Below are 22,202 nucleotides of genomic sequence, written 5' to 3'. Positions count from 1 at the left end.
TTCTGGCACTTCTCCGGATGCTGCTTGCTTCTGAGAGGGATCCTTGTCTTGCTGGACGACCCCTCTGTCACCTCACGCAATTGGTGACATCCTGGCCCCTCCTGGGCTACAGCAGCATCCAAAAACCCTAACTGCACGCTTTGCAGCTAGCAAGGCTTGTTTGCGGACTTTCTTCAGGAAAACACTTCTGCACGACTCTTCACGATGTGGGACATCCATCCTTCAAAGGGGAAGTTTCTAGCCCTTGTCGTTCTTGCAGAATCCTCAGCTTCTACTGCCTAGTAGCAGCTTCTTTGCACCCACAGCTGGCATTTCCTGGGCATCTGCCCACTCTCGACTTGATTGTGACTTTTGGACTTGGTCCCCTTGTTCCACAGGTACTCTCGTCTGGAAATCCATCATTGTTGCATTGCTGGTGTTGGTCTTTCCTGCAGAATTCCCCTATCACGACTTCTGTGCTCTTTGGGGAACTTTGGTGCACTTTGCACTCACTTTTCAGGGTCTTGGGGTGGGCTATTTTTCTAACCCTCACTGTTTTCTTACAGTCCCAGCGACCCTCTACAAGGTCACATAGGTTTGGGGTCCATTCGTGGTTCGCATTCCACTTTTGGAGTATATGGTTTGTGTTGCCCCTATCCCTATGTGCCCCCATTGCATCCTATCGTAACTATACATTGTTTGCACTGTTTTCTAATACTATACTGCATATTTTTGGTATTGTGTACATATATCTTGTGTATATTTGCTATCCTCATACTGAGGGTACTCACTGAGATACTTTGGCATATTGTCATAAAAATAAAGTACCTTTATTTTTAGTATATCTGTGTATTGTGTTTTCTTATGATATTGTGCAAATGACACTAGTGGTACTGTAGGAGCTTCACTCGTCTCCTAGTTCAGCCTAAGCTGCTCTGCTAAGCTACCATTATCTATCAGCCTAAGCTGCTAGATACCCCTATACACTAATAAGGAATACCTGGGCCTGGTGCAAGGTGTAAGTACCCCTTGGTACTCACTACAAGCCAGTCCAGCCTCCTACATTGGTTGTGCAGCGGTGGGATAAGTACTTTGCAACTACTTACCACTTTTGTCATTGTACTTTTCATAAGAGAAAAATATACAAAACAAGTTCAGTGTGTGTACACATAACCAAAAGGTTTTGCTTTTCTTCTTTCACTTCTTTGCTAAGTGCTGAAAAGTACCTCTAAACTTTCTAAAAAGTTCTTAAAAAGTTTAAAAAGTTTTTTTTTCTGTTCCTTAAAAAGTCCTGGAAACGTTTTCTTTCTTTTTCTGTCCCTTAAACTTTTTCTATCATGTCTGGTACAGGCCAATCTCTTGATCTGGCCAGCACAACTTATGACAACCTTAGCTGGAAGGAAGCAAGGAGTCTCAGTGTAGATAGAGGTTTAGGGGTAGGGAAGAATCCATCAAGACAACTGTTAGTTAATATGCTCATTGAACAAGATAAGACCTTAGGTGGCACTTCTGGTGAGAAATTAGCTGATGGTTCCCATTCTGATTCTGGGTCACCCCTAGGAAAAGATTTGGGAGGGAATCTTTCCAACCTGCCCCTTAGCAGGCCACCTAGCAGGGCTGGTACTTATGTGAGTTCTCATCACAGTATAGAGATTACTACCTTAGGCCAGGTTGTTAGAGTGCCATCTGTTAGGGACAGGTCTCCCTCTGTTCATTCACACCATTCTTCTGTGTCAAGGCATGCCCAACCCACCCACCCTGATGACAGAGTGTTAGAAAGGGAACTCAATAGATTGAGAGTGGAAGAGTCCAGGCTGAAGCTTAAAAAGCAACAGTTGGATCTCAACAGGGAAGCATTTGACTTAGAAAAAGAAAGGCAGAGGTTGGGGTTTGGACCCCATGGTGGCAGCAGCAGTATTCCAAATAGTCATCCTGCAAAAGAGCATGATTCTAGAAATCTGCACAAAATAGTTCCCCCTTACAAGGAGGGGGATGACATTAACAAGTGGTTTGCTGCACTTGAGAGGGCCTGTGTTGTACAGGATGTCCCTCAAAGGCAGTGGGCTGCTATCCTATGGCTATCATTTAGTGGAAAGGGTAGGGATAGGCTCCTTACTGTGAAAGAAAGTGATGCCAATAATTTTGCAGTTCTAAAGAATGCACTCCTTGATGGTTATGGCTTAACCACTGAACAGTACAGGATGAAGTTCAGAGAGACCAAAAAGGAGTTTTCACAAGACTGGGTAGACTTTGTTGACCATTCAGTGAAGGCCTTGGAGGGGTGGTTACATGGCAGTAAAGTTACTGATTATGAAAGCCTGTATAGCTTAATCCTGAGAGAACATATTCTTAATAATTGTGTGCCTGATTTGTTGCCCCAGTACCTGGTGGACTCTGATCTGACCTCTCCCCAAGAATTGGGAAAGAAGGCAGACAAATGGGTCAGAACAAGGGTGAACCGAAAAGTTCATACAGGGGGTGACAAAGATGGCAAGAAGAAGGATGGTAAGTCTTCTGACAAGGGTGGGGACAAATCTAAAAATGAGTCTTCATCAGGTCCACAAAAACACTCTGGTGGGGGTAGTGGGCCCAAATCCTCTTCAAATCAAAACAAAGAAAAGAAACCATGGTGCTATTTATGTAAAATAAAAGGCCATTGGACAACAGATCCCAGTTGTCCAAAGAAAAGCACCAAGCCTCCTACCACTACAACCCCTGCTGCTACACATAGTGCCCCTAGTAATAGCAGTAGTGGTGGGAGCAAACCTACTAATAGCCAATCCAAGGGAGTAGCTGGGCTCACTTTTGGTAATTTAGTTGGGGTTGGTCTGATTAGGGAGACCACAGAGGCTGTGTTAGTCTCTGAGGGGGCTATTGATTTAGCCACCTTGGTTGCTTGTCACCTTAACATGAATAAGTACAAGCTACTACCCCTAATAAATGGTGTTGAGGTTCAGGCCTACAGGGACACAGGTGGCAGTGTTACAATGGTAATAGAGAAGCTGGTCCACCCTGAACAACACCTACTTGGTCACCAGTACCAAGTAACCGATGCTCATAACAACACCCTTAGCCACCCCATGGCTGTTGTGAATCTCAACTGGGGGGGGGGGGTTACTGGCCCAAAGAAAGTTGTGGTAGCCTCAGATTTACCTGTAGACTGTCTATTAGGGAATTATTTAGAGACATCAGCTTGGGCAGAAGTGGAGTTGGAGGCTCATGCAGCAATGCTGGGCATTCCAGGGCATATTTTTGCTTTGACCAGGGCTCAGGCCAAAAATCAAAAAGGACAGGGTGACTTGGATCCTAGAAGAATGGACCAAGTGCTCCCTAAAGCTAGGGTTAGTAAAGGTAAATCACTACCTACTATCCCTCCCTCTACAGTAGATTCTTCTTCTGAGGAAGAAGAATTTCCACCCTGTGCAGAACCTACACCAGAGGAGCTGGAAGCAGACACTGCTGAGCTTTTGGGTGAAGGGGGGACTGCCAGGGAGGAGCTGAGTGTGGCACAGCAGACCTGTCCCACACTAGAGGGTCTAAGGCAGCAAGCTGTCAAACAAGCAAATGGGGATGTCAGTGACTCTCACAGAGTTTACTGGGAGGACAACCTCTTGTACACTGAAGCAACGGATCCAAAACCTGGAGCTGCCAGGAGATTGGTGATTCCTCAGGAGTACAGAAAGTTCCTCCTAACTCTAGCCCACGACATTCCCTTAGCTGGACATTTGGGGCAAATGAAAACTTGGGACAGGCTTGTTCCCTTGTTTCATTGGCCTAGAATGTCAGAGGACACAAAAGAATTTTGTAAGTCCTGTGAAACCTGTCAAGCCAGTGGCAAGACAGGTGGCACTCCAAAGGCACCCCTTATTCCACTGCCTGTGGTTGGGGTTCCCTTTGAAAGGGTAGGGGTTGACATAGTTGGCCCCCTTGACCCTCCCACTGCTTCAGGCAATAGGTTTATCTTGGTGGTAGTGCACCATACCACCAGATATCCTGAAGCAATTCCTCTAAGGACCACTACAGCTCCTGCAGTGGCAAAGGCCCTCCTGGGAATCTTTTCCAGGGTGGGCTTCCCAAAAGAGGTGGTATCAGACAGGGGAAGCAATTTCATGTCTGCTTACTTAAAGGCCATGTGGAAGGAGTGTGGTGTGACATACAAGTTCACCACACCCTATCATCCACAAACAAATGGACTGGTGGAGAGATTTAATAAAACTCTCAAAGGCATGATTATGGGACTCTCTGAAAAACTCTGCAGGAGATGGGATATCCTGTTACCTTGCCTCCTTTTTGCTTACAGGGAGGTACCCCAAAAAGGAGTGGGCTTCAGCCCCTTTGAACTCCTATTTGGACACCCTGTAAGAGGTCCTCTAACACTTGCTAAGGAGGGTTGGGAACAACCTTTAAAAGCTCCAAAGCAAGACATAGTGGACTATGTACTTGGCCTAAGATCTAGGATGGCCGAGTACATGAAAAAGGTCAGTAAAAACCTTCAGGCCAGCCAAGAGCTCCAAAAGCAATGGCATGACCAGAAGGCTGTTTTGGTTCAGTACCAACCAGGGCAGAAAGTGTGGGTCTTGGAGCCTGTGGCCCCAAGAGCACTCCAAGATAAATGGAGTGGACCCCACATAATTGTTGAAAAGAAGGGTGAAGTCACCTACTTAGTTGACTTAGGCACTGCCAGGAGTCCCCTTAGGGTGCTCCATGTCAATCGCCTGAAACCCTACTATGACAGGCTGATCTCACCCTGCTCATGGCAACTGATGAGGGACAGGAAGAAGAGAGTGACCCTCTCCCTGATCTCTTCTCTTCCACAGAACAAGATGCTCTAGTGGAAGGGGTAGTTTTTGCAGATTGTCTTACTGCTGAGCAGAAAGACCACTGCATAAATCTCCTGGGTCAGTTTTCTGAACTCTTCTCTACTGTGCCAGGTACCACTTCTTGGTGTGAGCACACTATAGATACTGGAGACAGCTTGCCTGTCAAAAGTAAAATCTATAGGCAGCCTGACCATGTCAGAGACTGCATAAAGCAAGAGGTGCAGAAAATGCTTGAACTGGGAGTGGTTGAACACTCTGAAAGTCCATGGGCCTCTCCTGTGGTACTTGTACTAAAACCTCATTCCAAGGATGGAAAGAAGGAAATGCGGTTTTGTCTTGACTACAGAGGTCTCAACCAGGTAACCAAAACTGATGCTCACCCTATACCCAGGGCAGATGAGCTAATAGATACACTGGCATCTGCCAAGTATCTAAGCACTTTTGACTTGACTGCAGGGTATTGGCAGATCAAATTATCAGAAGATGCAAAAACAAAAACTGGATTTTCAACCATTGGAGGCCATTACCAATTCACAGTAATGCCTTTTGGATTGAAAAATGCACCTGCCACTTTTCAAAGGTTGGTGAATACAGTCCTGCAAGGGCTGAAAGCTTTTAGTGCAGCATATCTAGATATAGCTGTCTTTAGCTCAAGCTGGGATGATCACCTGGTCTACCTATGGAAAGTTTTGGAGGCCCTGCAAAAGGCAGGCCTCACTATCAAGGCTTCAAAGTGCCAGGTAGGGCAGGGGAAGGTGGTTTATCTGGGACACCTGGTAGGTGGAGAACAGATTGCACCACTACAGGGGAAAATCCAAACTATTATAGATTGTGTTCCCCCTACAACACAGACTCAGGTGAGAGCCTTTTTAGGCCTCACTGGGTATTATAGGAGGTTCATAAAGAACTATGGCTCCATTGCAGCCCCTCTTAATGACCTCACATCTAAGAAAATGCCTAAGAAGGTATTACGGACAGCAAACTGTCAGAAAGCTTTTGAGGAGCTGAAGCAGGCCATGTGCTCTGCACCTGTCCTGAAAAGCCCCCGTTACTCCAAGAAATTCATTGTCCAAACTGATGCATCTGAATTAGGGGTAGGGGCAGTCTTATTACAACTTAATTCTGAGGGCCAGGATCAACCTGTTGCTTTTATTAGCAGGAGGTTGACCCCTAGAGAAAAGTGTTGGTATGCCATAGAGAGGGAGGCCTTTGCTGTGGTCTGGGCACTGAAGAAGTTGAGGCCATACCTGTTTGGCACTCACTTCCTTGTTCAGACAGACCACAAACCTCTACTTTGGCTAAAACAAATGAAAGGTGAAAATCCTAAATTGTTGAGGTGGTCCATATCCCTACAGGGAATGGACTATACAGTGGAACATAGACCTGGGAGTACCCACTCCAATGCAGATGGACTCTCCAGATATTTCCACTTAGACAATGAAGACCCATCAGGTAATGACTAGTCTTATTGACCTTCGTTTGGGGGGAGGGGGGTTGTGTAGGAAAGTACCATCTTGCCTGGCATGTTACCCCCATTTTTCACTGTATATATGTTGTTTTAGTTGTATGTGTCACTGGGACCCTGCCAGCCAGGGCCCCAGTGCTCATAAGTGTGCCCTGTATGTGTTACCTGTGTTATGACTAACTGTCTCACTGAGGCTCTGCTATTCAGAACCTCAGTGGTTATGCTCTCTCATTTCTTTCCAAATTGTCACTAACAGTCTAGGGACCATTTTCACCAATTCACATTGGCAATCTGGAACACCCTTATAATTCCCTAGTATATGGTACTGAGGTACCCAGGGTATTGGGGTTCCAGGAGATCCCTATGGGCTGCAGCATTTCTTTTGCCACCCATAGGGAGCTCTGACAATTCTTACACAGGCCTGCCACTGCAGCCTGAGTGAAATAATGCACACATTATTTCACAGCCATTTTCACTGCACTTAAGTAACTTATAAGTCACCCATATGTCTAACCTTTACTTAGTAAAGGTTGGGTGCTAAGTTACTTAGTGTGTGGGCACCCTGGCACTAGCCAAGGTGCTCCCACATTGTTCAGGGCAAATTCCCCGGACTTTGTGAGTGCGGGGACACCATTACACGCGTGCACTATACATAGGTCACTACCTATGCATAGCTTCACAATGGTAACTCCGAATATAGCCATGTAACATGTCTAAGATCACGGAATTGCCCCCTCTATGCCATCCTGGCATTGTTGGCACAATCCCATGATCCCATGGGTCTCTAGCACAGACCCGGGTACTGCCAAACTGCCTTTTCAGGTGTTTCACTGCAGCTGCTGCTGCTGCCAACCCCTCAGACAGGTTTCTGCCCTCCTGGTGTCCAGCCAGGCCTGGCCCAGGAAGGCAGAACAAAGGACTTCCTCGGAGAGAGGGTGTTACACCCTCTCCCTTTGGAAAAAGGTGTGAAGGCAGGGGAGGAGTAGCCTCCCCCAGCCTCTGGAAATGCTTTCATGGGCACAGATGGTGCCCATTTCTTCATAAGCCAGTCTACACTGGTTCAGGGACCCCTCAGCCCTGCTCTGGCGCGAAACTGGACAAAGGAAAGGGGAGTGACCACTCCCCTGACCTGCACCTCCCCTGGGAGGTGCCCAGAGCTCCTCCAGTGTGCTCCAGACCTCTGCCATCTTGGAAACAGAGGTGCTGCTGGCACACTGGACTGCTCTGAGTGGCCAGGGCCAGCAGGTGACGTCAGAGACTCCTTCTGATAGGCTCCTTCAGGTGTTGCTAGCCTATCCTCTCTCCTAAGTAGCCAAACCCTCTTTTCTGGCTATTTAGGGTCTCTGCTTTGGGGAATTCCTTAGATAAGGAATGCAAGAGCTCATCAGAGTTCTTCTGCATCTCTCTCTTCACCTTCTGCCAAGGAATCGACTGCTGACTGCGCTGGAAGTCTGCAAAACTGCAACAAAGTAGCAAAGACGACTACTGCAACACTGTAACGCTGATCCTGGCGCCTTCTCGACTGTTTTCCTGGTGGTGCATGCTGTGGGAGTAGTCTGCCTCCTCTCTACACTAGAAGCTCCGAAGAAATCTCCCGTGGGTTGACAGAATCGTCCCCCTGCAACCGCAGGCACCAAAGAACTGCATCACTGGTGCCCTGGGTCTCCTCTCAGCACGACGAGCGAGGTCCCTTGAATCCAGCAACTCTGTCCAAGTGACTCGCACAGTCCAGTGACTCTTCAGTCCAAGTTTGTTGGAGGTAAGTCCTTGCCTCCCCACGCCAGACTGCATTGCTGGGAACCGCGTCTTTTGCAGATGCTCCGGCTCCTGTGCACTTTTCCAGGAGTTCCTTTGTGCACAGCCAAGCCAGGATCCACAGCACTCTAACCTGCATTGCACGACCTCCTGAGTTGTCCTCCGGCAGCGTGGGACTCTCTTGTGCAACTTCGGGTGAGCACCGTTTCACTCCACTTCGTAGTGCCTGTTCTGGCACTTCTCTGGATGCTGCTTGCTTCTGAGAGGGCTCCTTGTCTTGCTGGACGCCCCCTCTGTCCCCTCATGCAATTGGTGACATCCTGGCCCCTCCTGGGCCACAGCAGCATCCAAAAACCGTAACTGCACGCTTTGCAGCTAGCAAGGTTTGTTTGCGGTCTTTCTTCAGGAAAACACATCTGCACAACTCTTCACGATGTGTGACATCCATCCTCCAAAGGAGAAGTTTCTAGCCCTTGTCGTTCTTGCAGAATCCTCAGCTTCTACTGCCTAGTAGCAGCTTCTTTGCACCCACAGCTGGCATTTCCTGGGCATCTGCCCACTCTCGACTTGATCGTGACTTTTGGACTTAGTCCCCTTGTTCCACAGGTACTCTCGTCTGGAAATCCATCATTGTTACATTGCTGGTGTTGGTCTTTCCTGCAGAATTCCCCTATCACGACTTCTGTGCTCTTTGGGGAACTTTAGTGCACTTTGCACTATCTTTTCAGGGTCTTGGGGTGGGCTATTTTTCTAACCCTCACTGTTTTCTTACAGTCCCAGCGACCCTCTACAAGGTCACATAGGTTTGGGGTCCATTCGTGGTTCGCATTCCACTTTTGGAGTATATGGTTTGTGTTGCCCCTATCCCTATGTGCCCCCATTGCATCCTATTGTAACTATACATTGTTTGCACTGCTTTCTAATACTATACTGCATATTTTTGGTATTGTGTACATATATCTTGTGTATATTTGCTATCCTCATACTGAGGGTACTCACTGAGGTACCTTGGCATATTGTCATAAAAATAAAGTACCTTTATTTTTAGTATATCTGTGTATTGTGTTTTCTTATGATATTGTGCAAATGACACTAGTGGTACTGTAGGAGCTTCACTCGTCTCCTAGTTCAGCCTAAGCTGCTCTGCTAAGCTACCATTATCTATCAGCCTAAGCTGCTAGACACCCCTATACACTAATAAGGGATACCTGGGCCTAGTGCAAGGTGTAAGTTCCCCTTGGTACTCACTACAAGCCAGTTCAGCCTCCTACAGCGACCCCTGACGATCTTGTGCTGAGATCTGATTGGCTGATAACACTTCAACAACACAAGTTGTTGAAGTGCTGTCAGCCTTCTTGGTACTCAGCTTTAGTCAAGTCCCCAAAAATCAGTTTAAAAAAAAACAAAAGAGGCCTGAGTATGAACACCCTGATCCCTTAGCTCTAGTGGTGGGGTCCCCCCCCCCCCCCCCGGGCTAAAAAGCACTTTTGTTTTTATTTTACAAGTGGAGATGTGTGGTTCGTGAATTTGCTTGTATTTTTTTTGTGCAGTCTCCCGCGCTTTGTTAGGCTAATGCCCCCGAGTGTACCAAGTACTCAGGGCTTTTATTTTTAAAAAAGGGGAGGGGGCTTCTGGCCCATTCTTGATGCCCAAGAGACCACCACCTCCCCGGGACTTATGTTTTTTGTATGTAGGGGTGCCTGTGGCTCCCCTGGGGACAGCCACCTCCCCAGGTCTATTGTAGTATGTGGGATGGGGCCTCTTGGCCCCCTCCCACTGCCCTGGGTGCGAACACCTCCCCTGGCGAGCTCTTAATTAATGTGTGGGGTCCGTGTGGCCACCCTGCTGCCCCGGGGACCACCAACCCTAGGGGCAATATATTATTTGGAGTGAGGGGGGACGGTAGCCCCCACTACTGCCCCAGAGACCACCACCTCCCCGGGGTGATCTCGTAATTAATGCAGGGGGCCCGGTGCCCCCCCGCTGCCCTGGGGACCACTCCCCCGCGGGCAACATGTTTTTTGCAGCGGGTGGGTGTGCACCTCCCCCCCCACTGCCTCAGGGACCACCACCCCCAGGCCAACACTATATTTGGATTAGTGGGGCCATGTGGCCCCTGTGCCCTGGGGACCACCACCCCCCTGTGCTAAGTTCTCATTGGAAGGCCCCCCTCGTGGAGCCACAGATGGCCCTGGGGACCCCCAACACAGAGGGCCGGCTCCTGCTCACCCTCAGGACATAGCTAATTGCTATGACTTGGCTGCAGCCAAGCCACAGCAAACACTTCGGGTTTTGACAGTGGGACCTTTAAAGCAGGTACCGCTGTCAAAATCTGAAGTTTTATTTCTGTGACACCTGCAGGGGACAGAGATGAAATGATTCAGCAAACATGGGGCTGCTGTCAAAGTATTGGCACTGCAGGGGAAGCCTTAAGGCTTCTCTCACAATGCTAGGTAGCCTGTAAGTAAATTTTAATGAAAAAATAATTTTAAAAAGTAGGGACCACAGGGGGAGCACTTGAGGGCTCACTCACGGCTCCACGTAGCCCACAAAGGGCTAAAAAAAAAAAAGAAACCCCCCCATAGCTCAGTGTGAATGTCGCACACCTTCTTGCGGTCCCACATAGCCCACAAAGGGCTAAAAAAATAAAAAAAAAATCCTATAGCTCAGTGTGAATGTTGCAGACCTTCACAGTGACCTATGGAGGTTTGAGTCCAGCTGGACTCATTTCCTTTTTTTTTTTTTTAAATGATACTTTTATAAAAAATATTGAATACATTTTTTGTTAAATCCAACAAAAGTATAGAAGATATTAAAGCCTAAAAAACTCTCTTCCTGTCTCCCTTTCAATCAATTTCTCCCACTTATTGTAGGGGGCTGGCCTGGCTTATAGTGGGTACCTTGTGGTACTGACACCCTGTGCCAGGTCCAGTTATCCCTTATTAGTAGAATAGAGGTGATTCTAGCAGCTTAGGCTGATAGATGGTAGCTATGGCAAAGCAGCTTAGGCTGAACTAGGAGACATGCAAAGCTCCTACTATACCACTAATATCATATAGCACAATATCATAAGAAAAAACAATACTCAGAGTTACTAAAAATAAAGGTACTTTATTTTTACGACAGTATGCCAAAAGTATCTCAGAGAATACCCTCACTTAGAAGGTAAGTAATATACATAAGTTATATGTACACAAACCCAAAACAGGTAAACAATGTAGAATCACAATAGGATGCAATAGGTGAACATAGGTCTAGGAGCAACACAAACCATACAATCAAAAAGTGGACTGCGAATCACAAATGGACCCCAGACCTATGGGAGCTTGTGGAGGGTCCCTGGGACTGTAGGAAAACAGTCAGGGTGTCCAAGATACCCCACCCCAAGACCCTGAAAAGTAGGAGTAAAGTTACCCTACAACCCCAGAAAGACACAAAAGTTGTGATAGGGGGATTCTGCAAGAACCACAAGCACCAGCAAAACACTGAAGATAGATTCCTGGATGTGATGACCTGCGAGGCAAGGGGACCAAGTCCAAGAGTCGCAACAGTGTCCAGGTGGGGCAGGAGCCCAGGAAACCCCAGATGAAGGTGCAAAAGAGCTGCCTCCGGGTGGAAGAAGCAGAAGATTCTGCAACATCAAAAAGGGCTAGGAACTTCTCCTTTGGATGGAAGATGTCCCACGGTGTGCTGGATGTTGCAGAAGTGTTTCCACGCAGGAATACCTCAAACAAGCCTTGCTAGCTGCAAGGGTCGTGGTAGAGGTTTTTGGGTGTTGCTGGGGACTAGGAAGGACCAGGATGTGGCCCCTTGGAGGAGGAGACAGAGGGGGCACTCAGCAACTCAGAGAGCCCCTGCAGAAGCAGGCAGCATCCACAGAAGTACCAGAGCAGGCACTTAGAAGATTGGTGTAACCGGAGTCACAAAAGGAGGGTCCCACGATGTCGGAGTCCAACTCAGAGGGTTGAGCACTGCAGCACAGATTGCTGGGGGCCCAGGCTGGGCTGTGCACAAAGGAACCCTTGGAGAAGTACACTGAAGCCGGAGCAGCTGCAAATCACACAGTACACAGGTTTGCAGTCTAGTGTAGGGAGGCAAGGACTTATCTCCACCAAACTTGGACTGAAGGATCACTGGACTGTGGGGGTCACTTGGATCTAGCTCCTGTGTTCCAGGGACCACGCTCCTCAGGATGAGAGGGGACCCAGAGGACCGGTGATGCAGTCTTTAGGTGCCTGTGTTAGCAGGGATAAGATTCAGTCGACCCACAGGAGTGCACAACCTAGCCTGGGTCCCCATCATTCCATCCTGCAGTGCTCAACCCTCTGAGTTGGCCTCCGGTGTCGTGGGACCCTCCTTTGTGACTCTGAGCCAGCTCTTGATAACAAATCTTCCAAGTGCCTGTTTGGTTACTTCTGCGGGTGCCGCCTGCTTCTGTGGGGGCTCTCTGAGTTGCTGAGCGCCCCCTCTGTCTTCTCCTCCAAGGGGCGACATCCTGGTACTTCCTGGTCCCCAGCAGCACCCAAAAACCTCTATACGACCCTTGCAGCTAGCAAGGCTTGTTTGCGGTATTTCTGTGTGGGAACAGTTCTGCAACCTTCATCGCGACGTGGGACATCTCCATCCAAAGGAGAAGTTCCTACTCTTCATTCTTGCAGAATTCCAAGCTTCTTCCATCCAGATGCATCTTCCTTGCACCTTCATCCGGGGTTTCCTGGGCTCCCGCCCCCCCTGGACACTATCACAACTCTTGGCCCCCTTGCTTTGCATGTCCTCAGGTCCAGGAATCCACCTTCAGTGCCTTGCTGGTGTTTGTTGTTCTTGCAGAATCCCCCGATCACGACTATTGTGTCCTTTTGGGGTAGTAGGTGTACTTTACTCCTACTTTTCACGGTCTTGGGGTGTGGCATCTTGGACACCCTGACTGTTTTCTTACAGTCCCAGTGACCCTCTACAAGCTCCCATAGGTCTGGGGTCCATTTGTGATTCGCATTCCATTTTTGGAGTATATGGTTTGTGTTGCCCCTAGACCTATGTCCACCTATTGCAACCTATTGTAATTCTACACTGTTTGCCTTACTTTTCTGACTCTTACTTACCTGTTTTGGGTTTGTGTACATATAACTTGTGTACATTACTTACCTTCATACTGAGGGTACTCACTGAGATACTTGTGGCATATTGTAATATAAATAAAGTACCTTTATTTTCAGTAACTCTGTGTATTGAGTTTTCTTATGATATTGTGCATATGACACCAGTGGTATAGTAGGAGCTTTACATGTCTCCTAGTTCAGCCTAAGCTGCTTTGCCATAGCTACCTTCTATCAGCCTAAGCTGCTAGAAACACCTCTATTCTACTAATAAGGGATATCTGGACCTGACATAGGGTGTAAGTACCTTTGGTACCCACTACAAGCCAGGCCAGCCTCCTACACTACCTTCCTACACAACCCCCTCCCCCAAACAAAGGACAATAAGGCTAACCTTGGCCAGTTGAGTCTTTATTGTCTAAGTGGTGATAAGTAGAGAGTAGCTCTGCAATAGATTGGTTACTCCCTTTATCCTCCGCTATATGGTTACTTCCCAGTGGGGATGTAAACCACCCTGTTTGAAGTTTTTTTAGCTAAGCAACAATGTGAAGTCATATTCTCAGAGTTCCTATTAGTATGTTTAAGTTTAGAGCAGTAGGAATTGCCCACTGGACCGATATCAAGTGATGAGAATGCCAGACAGGGATGCTGTCTCAGTAAAGCCATAGCTGGGCAAAAACTTTGTCCATATGGCTGTAAGAGAGAACAGGGATGCTTTTTCTCTTGCGTTGGAGCAGGGCAGGGATGCTGTCCTATGAGCTCCACACTAGGGCAGGGCTGCTGTCCTAAGTGTTGTGAGGCAGTGCAGGGTTGCTGCACTAAGGATCCTCTGGAAGGGTTGGAGGGATGCTCCATCTCAACTACAATGGTGCCCTTTTTCTCACCAATATTAGTTATCCCACAGAGAGGTACTTCCACCTCAGGAAGTACAGCTATGCCAGCTGATGATTCTCTTGGTGCAGGTGCCACCCCAGGAGAGGTTTCTCCCACCACAGCAATGGTATCCTGAATGTCAGGGTGGGTAGGGGATACGTTGATGCCCTTTTTACCTGTTGTTGGACAAGGATCCTGAGTTTTCAGGCCTTTTTCTCTCCTTTGCTTTTTCATTTCAGCTGAAATGAGAGGAAGCAATTCCTCAGGGATACCCAGCATGGCTGCATGGGTATTAAACTCTACCTCAGCCCAACCTGAGGCCTCTAGGTCTTTACCTAAGTGACAGTCTACAGGTAAGCTAGGTGATACTACCACCTGCTTAGGGCCAGTAACTCCACCCCAACTAAACTGAATTAAAGCTAAGGGAAGAAACTTAGTGGCGTTATGGACATCAATAATCTTGTACTGTTGCCCAATGATGTGTTGTTCAGGAGACACTAGGTTTTCAGTCACCAAAGTGATACTGGCACCTGTGTCCCTGTAGGCCTGAGCCTCAACACCATTTTTTGAAACTGTCTGCCTGTACTTATCCATTGTAAGGGGACAAGCAGCCAGTGTTGCAAGGCCAATGACACCAGGTGTGACAAAAACTGTCTTGGGACTGACTACCCCATTTTCTATGATGGACCCATAAGTGAACCCAACTACACCCTTATTTTGACAGTTGCCAGCAGTCCCAGCACTATTACCACTACTTCTAGGGGCACTAGAGTTTGATGTATTAGTGGTGGTAGGCTCAGGGGGTTTACCTTGGTAGGACTTATCCCCTGGCCTATGGCCTTTATTTTTACACATATAGCACCAAGGCTTTTTAATGTGTGTGTATTGTGAAGAAAAGGAGAAGTTGATTTATCCCCACACCCTTAAGAGTGTTTAGGATTTGAAGAAGGATCCCTTGTTTTACCCTTATCCCCATGCTTATCCTGAGATTTCTCACCATCTTTCTTTTTTCCATGCTTGTCACCTCCTGTATGAACTTTTCTGTTCACTCTTGTTCTGACCCATTTATCTGCCTTCTTTCCCAATTCTTGGGGAGAGTTCGGATCTGAGTCTACCAAGTACTGGTGCAATAAATCAGACACACAATTGTTAAGAATATGCTCTCTCAGAATAAGATTTTACAGGCTTTCATAGTTAGAAACTTTACTGCCATGCAACCACCCTTCCAAGGCCTTCACTGAACAGTCCACAAAATCTGTCCAGTCTTGAGAAGACTTTTTTCTGGTGTCTCTGAACTTAATCCTGTATTGTTCAGTGGTTAAGCCAAATCCATTCAAGAGTGCATCTTTCAAAACTTTGTAGTAATTGGCATCACTTTCTCTGACAGTAAGGAGCCTATCCCTACCCAGTGAAAGATAGCCACAAAATAGCAGCCCACTGCCTTTGAGGGACCAACTGTACCATACAGGCCCTCTCAAGTGCAGCTAACCACTTATTGATGTCATTCCCCTCCTTGTAAGGGGGGGACTATCTTGTGCAGATTCCGGGCATCTTGCTCTCTAACAGGATTGCTATCAGAAATACTGCTACTGCCACCATGGGGAACTAACCCCAACCTCTGTCTTTCCCTCTCTATGTCTAGGGATTCACTATCTAAGGCCATCTGCTGCTGTTTAAGCTTCAGTCTGGTCTCTTCTACCCTCAGCTTTCTGAGTTCCCTTTCTATTAAGTTATCCTCAGGGTGGGTGTAGGAGGCTGGCCTGGCTTGTAGTGGGTACTAGAGGTACTTACACCTTGTGCCAGGTCCAGTTATCCCTTATTAGTGTAGAAGAGGTGTTTCTAGCAGCTTAGGCTGATAGAGGGTAGCTACGGCAAAGCAGCTTTGGCTGAACTAGGAGACATGTAAAGCTCCTACTATACCACTGGTGTCATATGCACAATATCATAAGAAAACACAATACACAAAAGTACTAAAAATAAAGGTACTTTATTTTTATGACATTTTGCCAAAAGTATCTCAGTGAGCACCCTCAGTATGAGGATAAGTTATATACACAAGATATATGTACACAAACCAAAATTATGCAGGTAATAGCAAGAAAAGTAATGCAAGCAGTGTAGAATTATAGTAAATTGCAATATGAGCATATAGGTATAGGGGCAACACAAACCATATACTCCAAAAGTAGAAAGCGAACCACGAATGGACCCCAAACCTATGTGAGCTTGTAGAGGGTCGCTGGGACTGTAAGAAAACAGTGAGGGTTAGAAAAATAGCCCACCCCAAGGCCCTGAAAAGTAGGTGTAAAGTGCACCTACTACCCCCAGAGAGCACAGAAGTCGTGATAGGAGGATTCTGCAGGAAGAACAAACACCATCAATGCAACAACAGTGGATTTACAGACCTGAGTACCTGTAAGACAAGGGGACCAAGTGCAATAGTCGCGACAGTGTCGAGAGTGGGCAGGACCCCAGGAAATGCCAGCTGAGGGTGCAAGGAAGCTGCTACCTAATGGAGGAAGCTTGGAGTTCTGCAAGAAAGAAGAGAGCTAGGGACTTCTCCTTTGGAAGACGGATGTCCCACGTCGCGATGAAGCTTGCAGAGGTATTCCCATGCAGAAAGACCGCAAACAAGCCTTGCTAGCTGCAAGGGTCATGGTAGAGGTTTTTGGGTACTGCTGTGGCTCAAATGGGACCAGGATGTTGCCACTTGGAGGAAGAGACAGAGGGGGCGACCAGCAAATCAGGGAGCCCTCACAGAAGCAGGCAGCACCCGCAGAAGTACCTGAACAGGCACTTGGAAGAAAAGTGAACTGGAGTCCACCCGAAGTCACAAAAGGGAGTCCCACAACGCCAGAGGACAACTCAGAAGGTTGTGCACTGCAGGAAGGAGTATCGGGGACCCGGGCTTGGCTGTGCATGACGGAAATCCTGGAAGTGTGCACAGGAGCCGGAGCAGCTGCAAATCACACGGTACCCAGCAATGCAGTCTAGCATGGGGAGGCAAGGACTTACCTCCACCAAACTTGGACTGAAGAGTCACTGGACTGAGGAAGTCACTTGGACAGAGTTGCTGAGTTCCAAGGACCACACTCGTCGTGCTAAGAGGGGACCCAGAGGACCAGTGATGCAGTCTTTTGGTGCCTGCGGTTGTAGGGGGAAGATTCCGTCGACCCACAGGTGATTTCTTCAGAGCTCCTGGTGCAGAGAGGAGGCAGTCCCCAGAGCATGCACCATCTGGAAACAGTCGAGAAAGCCGGCAGGATGAAGCAATACAAGGTTGCTAGTAGTCGTCTTGCTACTTTGTTGCGGTTTTGCAGGCGTCCTGAGCAGTCAGCAGTCGATCCTTTGGCAGAAGGTGAAGAGGGAGATGCAGAGGAACTCTGGTGAGCTCTTGCATTCATTATCTGGTGAGATCCCCAAAGCAGAGACCCTAAATAGCCAGAAAAGGAGGTTTGGCTACATAGGAAATAGGATTGGCTACCAAGAGAGGTAAGAGCCTATCAGAAGGAGCCTCTGACGTCACTTGATGGCACTGGCCAGTCGCAGCAGTCCAGTGTGTCACAGACACCTCTGTTTCCAAGATGGCAGAGGTCTGGGACACACTGGAGGAGCTCTGAGCATCTCCCCTGGGAGGTACAGGTCAGGGGAGTGGTCACTTCTTTCCTTTGTCCAGTTTCGCGCCAGAGCAGGGCTGGGGGATCCCTGAACCGGTGTAGACTGGCTTATGCAGAGATGGGCACCATCTGTGCCCATCAAAGCATTTCCAGAGGCTGGGGGAGGCTACTCCTCCCCAGCCTTCACACCTATTTCCAAAGGGAGAGGGTGTTACACCCTCTCTCAGAGGAAGTCCTTTGTTCTGCCTTCCTAGGCCAGGGCTTCCTGGACCCCAGGAGGGCAGAAACCTGTCTAAGGGGTTGGCAGCAGCAGCAGCTGCAGTGAGACCCCGGAAAGGCAGTTTGGCAGTACCCGGGTTCTGTGCTAGAGACCCAGGGGATCATGGAATTGTCCCCACAATGCCAGAATGGCATTGGGATTACAGTTCCATGATCTTAGACATGTTACATGGCCATGTTCGGAGTTACCATTGTGACGCTGTACATAGGTAGTGACCTATGTACAGTGCACGCGTGTAATGGTGTCGCCGCACTCATAAAGTTTGGGGAATTTGCCATGAACGATGTGGTGGCACCTTGGCAAGTGCTAGGGTGTAGGAGGCTGGCCTGGCTTTTAGTGGGTACCAAGGGGTACTTACACTCTGTACCAGGTCCAGTTATCCCTTATTAGTGTAGAAGAGGTGATTCTAGCAGCTTAGGCTGATAGAAGGTAGCTATAGCAGAGTAGCTTAGGCTGAACTAGGAGACATGCAAAGCTCCTACTATACCACTAGTGTCATATGCACAATATCATAAGAAAACACAATACACAGATATACTAAAAATAAAGGTACTTTATTTTTATGACAATATGCCAAAAGTATCTCAGTGAGTACCCTCAGTATGAGGATGCCAAATATACACAAGATATATGTACACAATACCAAAAATATGCAGTAATATCAAAAGGAAGTAATGCAAGCAATGTAAAGTTACAGTAGATTGCAATAGGAGCACATAGGTATAGGGGCAACACAAACCATATACTCCAAAAGTGGAATGCGAACCACGAATGGACCCCAAACCTATGTGAGCTTGTAGAGGGTCGCTGGGACTATAAGAAAACAGTGAGGGTTAGAAAAATAGCCCACCCCAAGACCCTGAAAAGTAGGTGTAAAGTGCACCTATAACCCCCAGAGAGCACAGAAGTCGTGAGAGGGGGTTTCTGCAAGGAAGACCAACACCAACAAAGCAATCAAAGGGGATTTCCGGACCTGAGTACCTGAGGAACAAGGGGACTAAGTCCAAGAGTCACGACAATGTCGAGAGTGGGCAGATGCCCAGGAAATGCCAGCTGAGAGTGCAAAGGAGCTGCCACCGGATGGTAGAAGCTGTGGATTCTGCAAGAACGAAGAGGGCTAGAAACTTCCCCTTTGGAGGATGGATGTCCCACATCGTGAAGAAGCTTGCAGAGGTGTTCCCACGCAGGAGGACCACAAACAAGCCTTGCTAGCTGCAAGGGTCACGGTTAGGGTTTTTGGATGCTGCTGTGGCCCAGGAGGGACCAGGATGTCGCCACTTGGATGAGGAGACAGAGGGGGCGGCTAGCAAGTCAGGGAGCCCTCAAAGAAGCAGGCAGCACCCGCAGAAGTACCTGGACAGGCACTTGGAAGAAGAGTGAACCGGAGACCACGGAAAGTCACAAAAGGGAGTCCCACGACGCCGGAGGACAACTCAGAAGGTTGTGCACTACAGGTTAGAGTGTCGGGACCAGCCTTGGCTGTGCACGAAGGAAATCCTTGAAGAGTGCACAGGAGCCGGAGCAGCTGCAAATCACGCTGTACCCAGCAATGCAGTCTAGCGTGGGGAGGCAAGGACTTAACTCCACCAAACTTGGACTGAAGAGTCACTGGACTGTGAGAGTCACTTGGACAGAGTTGCTGAGTTTCAGGGACCACGCTCGTTGTGCTGAGAGGGGACCCAGAGGACTGGTGATGCAGTCTTTTGTTGCCTGCGGTTGCAGGGGGAAGATTCCGTCGACCGACCGGAGATTTCTTCAGAGCTGCTGGTGCAGAAAGGAGGCAGGCTACCCCCAGAGCATGCACCACCTGGAAACAGTTGAGAAAGCCGTCAGGATGAAGAGATACAAGGTTGCTAGTAGTCGTTTTGCTACTTGGTTGCGGTTTTGCAGGCGTCCTGAGCAGTCAGCGGTCGATCCTTTGGCAGAAGGTGAAGAGGGAGATGCAGAGGAACTCTGGTGAGCTCTTGCATTTGTTATCTGAAGAATTCCCCAAAGCAGAGACCCTAAATAGCCAGAAAAGGAGGTTTGGCTTCCTAGGAAGGAGGATAGGCTAGTAACACAGGTAAGAGCCTATCAGAAGGAGTCTCTGACGTCACCTGATGGCACTGGCCACTCAGAGCAGTCCAGTGTGCCAGCAACACCTCTGTTTCCAAGATGGCAGAGGTCTGGAGCACACTGGAGGAGCTTTTGGCACCTCCCCTGGGAGGTGCAGGTCAGGGGAGTGGTCACTCCCCTTTCCTTTGTCCAGTTTCGCGCCAGAGCAGGGCTGGGGGATCCCTGAACCGGTGTAGACTGGCTTATGCAGAGATGAGCACCATCTGTGCCCATCAAAGCATTTCCAGAGGCTGGGGGAGGCTACTCCTCCCCTGCCTTCACACCATTTTCCAAAGGGAGAGGGTGTAACACCCTCTCTCTGAGGAAGTCCTTTGTTCTGCCTTCCTGGGCCAGGCCTGGCTGGACCTAAGGAGGGCAGAAACCTGTCTGAGGGGTTGGCAGCAGCTGCAGTGAAACCCCGGGAAAGGTAGTTTGGCAGTACCCGGGTCTGTGCTAGAGACTCGAGGGATCATGGAATTGTCTCCCCAATGCCAGAATGGCATTGGGATTACAGTTCCATGATCTTAGACATGTTACATGGCCATGTTCGGAGTTACCATTGTGACGCTATACATAGGTAGTGACCTATGTATAGTGCACACGTGTAATGGTGTCCCCGCACTCACAAATTCCGGGGAATTTGCCCTGAACAATGTGGGGGCAGCTTGGCTAGTGCCAGGGTGCCCACACACTCAGTAACTTAGCACCCAACTTTCACCAGGTGAAGGTTAGACATATAGGTGACTTATAAGTTACTTAAGTGCAGTGGTAAATGGCTGTGAAATAACGTGGACGTTATTTCACGTAGGCTGCAGTGACAAGCCTGTGTAAGAATTGTCAGAGCTCCCTATGGGTGGCAAAAGAAATGCTGCAGCCCTTAGGGATCTCCTGGAACCACAATACCCTGGGTACCTCAGTACCATATACTAGGGAATTATATGGGTGTACCAGTATGCCAATGTGAATTGGTGAAATTGGTCACTAGCCTGTTAGTGACAATTTAGAAAGCAGAGAGAGCATAACCACTGCGGTTCTGGTTAGCAGAGCCTCAGTTAGGCAGTTAGTCATCACACATGGAACACATACAGGGCACACGTATGAGCACTGGGGCCCTGGCTGGCAGGGTCCCAGTGACACATACACTAAAACAACATATATACAATGAAATATGGGGGCAACATGCCAGGCAAGATGGTACTTTCCAACACAGGGTGCCCACACACTAAGTAACTTTGCACCCAACCTTCACCAGGTGAAAGTTAGACATATAGGTGACTTATAAGTTACTTAAGTGCAGTGGTAAATGGCTGTGAAATAACGTGGACGTTATTTCACGCAGGCTGCAGTGGCAGGCATGTGTAAGAATAGTCAGAGCTCCCTATGGGTGGCAAAAGAAACACACTGAGAATTAGTCACTAGCCTGCAGTGACAATTTTAAAAGCAGAGAGAGCATAAACACTGAGGTTCTGGTAAGCCGAGCCTCAGTGATACAGTTAGGCACCACACAGGGAACACATATAGGCCACAAATTTATGAACACTGGGGTCCTGGCTAGCAGGGTCCCAGTGACACATATCAACCACACTGACAACATAGGGTTTTCACTATGAGCACCGGGCCCTGGCTAGCAGGATCCCAGTGAGACAGTAAAAACACCCTGACATATACTCACAAACAATCCAAAAGTGTGGGTAACAAGGCTAGAAAGAGGCTACCTTCCTACACTTAAGCACCCAATTAGACATTTACACACCCACTCAGAGGCACACTCACACACCCCCTCAGAGACCCAGGCAGACACCCACTCACATACCCACTCAGAACTCAAGCACCCACTCCCAGACCCACTGACACCCTTATGTAGCCAGTCACAGACCCACGCACACACTAATGCGCCCACTAAAGCACTGATGTATGCACTTTCACACCCTAAGGTAACTATATCTCCCGCCCGCCCTATGCACTGCTAATTAACCCACAAATTGCGGCACTCATGATGTCTTACTTGAGGTAACTCTAATTATAACTGGTGAATTTCTATGGTTTTCTATGTTTAAAATATGAGCCTAACTATAACCTCCGTGTCAAATTTGGTTTTGTAAGTGATTATATATATATATAAAATGTATATCCGTGATCAAGGCTACGGCCGAAATGCATTGGGAAGAGGAACTCTTCATCCAATAAAGATTATTTTTTTTGCATTTTGCCAAACGTTTGCCAAAG

Source organism: Pleurodeles waltl, chromosome 2_2, assembly GCF_031143425.1.
Source record: "Pleurodeles waltl isolate 20211129_DDA chromosome 2_2, aPleWal1.hap1.20221129, whole genome shotgun sequence".
NCBI lineage: Eukaryota > Metazoa > Chordata > Amphibia > Caudata > Salamandridae > Pleurodeles > Pleurodeles waltl.
Note: the sequence above shows the minus strand (reverse complement) of the source record.